General features: G+C 38.4%; 1 non-coding gene across 1 annotated transcript; it reads right to left on the bottom strand.

Moving 5' to 3' along the window:
- Positions 1-922: 922 nt before the first annotated feature.
- LOC131217939 (small nucleolar RNA R71) lies at positions 923-1,029 on the bottom strand. The gene has a single exon (XR_009157520.1). It is a non-coding gene; the product is annotated as a small nucleolar RNA R71 (small nucleolar RNA).
- Between the last annotated feature and the right edge of the window lie 798 nt (positions 1,030-1,827).

Raw genomic sequence — 1,827 nt, 5'->3', positions numbered from 1 at the left:
TAGGACTCTGATTCCAGCTGTGTCCTTGAATTATGCAAGGTAGCTTCCCAATTGCTACAAGTGGATCCTTGGCACCCTAGCTCTCACCTTTATTTTTATTAGTTTTTAATTAATTTATTTCACAATTATTCATCAAATTCATTTGATTTAGATTTCATCTTATTCTAGTTCTATTTCTACTTAGTTTCAGATCACGTACAGATATCAGTCCCTTAGGATTCGACCTCGGTCTCACCGAGTTTATTACTACATCACAACCCTATACTTGGGGAGTGAACAGTATCATACTTGCTATTTGAATTAGTGGTATTTGTTGTGTGGTGTGGATGGTTTATGTCCCGTTGGAGTAGGGATCAAAACAATCGACTCTCCTCTGAAGGGGGACTAGTTTCAGGACTTGATCATTCACTTAGAAGAGGCACTCAACATCACTTAGATTCCATGGTAGACCCAATTGATAATTCAAATCCAAATCTGCCAGATCCAACTATAAATCAAAATAGAGAAAATCAACATAATCCGCCTCTTGAGGATGAAAATGAAGTTCATAGGATTGTGTTAAACTAACCATGGACTTTACGTGAACATTTTCACCCTGAGAGATCAACTTTACCATCTTGCATAGTTTTCCTTGCTCACATAGGGAACATTGATTTTAAGCCAGGTGTGATTCAATTGATTCCTAAATTTCATGGCTTAGATTCTGAAAGCCCCTACTTGCACCTCAAGGACTTTGAGGAAGTAATTGCAACGCTACAAGTAAATAATGGTAATAGAGATGTATTAAGCTTAGGTTATTCTCATTTTCTCTAAAGGATCGGGCCAAAGCATGGCTCAACTCTCTAAGACCTAATACCATCACTTCATGGCAACCTTAAATAAAGAGTTTTTGAAAAAGTTCTTTCCCGAGTACAAAACAAATGCACTAAAACAAGAAATCATGTCATTCTCCCAAAAGGGGAATGAACTATTTTTTCAAGCTTGGGAGCACTTCAAAGACATTCTAATTACTTGTCCACATCATGGTTATGAACCATGGCACGTGATTGATGCTTTCCGAAAGGTGCTCACCATGGATACCCGTCAGTTCATAGAGATGATGTGTGGTGGAACCTTTCTTGACAAAGATCATAAGAGGCTTGGGATTTTCTAGATATGTTAGCAGAGAATACGTAGACATGAGATGTCTTTGCTAAATCAGACCAAACTAGACCCATTCCTAAAGAGAAAGCGGGAATGTATGTCCTAAGAGAGGAAGACGACTTTAATGCAAAATTCGCTGCATTGGCTAGAAAGGTCGAAGCCTTAGAAATTAGGAAGGTTGATATGGTTAAAGCAAACACCTTCTTAGGTAATTTTTGTAGCATTTATGGTGGTACAGACCATGACACAATGGATTGTCCAATAATCTCAGTTGTACAAAATATCACGCATGAGCATGATCAAGCAAATGCTATAAATAATTACCAAAGGTCAGTTCTGCAAACAATGGGAAACACGTATAATTCAAATTGGCGTAACCATCCTAATCTTAGTTGGAGGAATGGACCACAAATTAATGTGCAATGCACCTCAAATGCCTCCATAAAATAACTTCTTTGGGGCACCTAACAATGCACCATATGTGCCCCTGCCAAAGTGATCATCTGTGGAGGATGCATTGACTACATTTATGAACTCTCAAGCTCAAATGAATCAGTCTCTAATCCAATCAAATCAGGAATTAAAGACAGCTGTGGTTACGATTGAGACTCAACTAAATGTTAGGGAAAAAGGTACCCTTCCTTCTCAACCTGTGCCAAACCCTCGAAACACACATTTCATTGG

Source organism: Magnolia sinica, chromosome 10, assembly GCF_029962835.1.
Source record: "Magnolia sinica isolate HGM2019 chromosome 10, MsV1, whole genome shotgun sequence".
In the NCBI taxonomy this organism is placed as follows: Eukaryota; Viridiplantae; Streptophyta; class Magnoliopsida; order Magnoliales; family Magnoliaceae; genus Magnolia; species Magnolia sinica.
The sequence above is the reverse complement of the archived record's forward strand: the minus strand, read 5'-3'. Positions and strand labels throughout refer to the sequence as shown.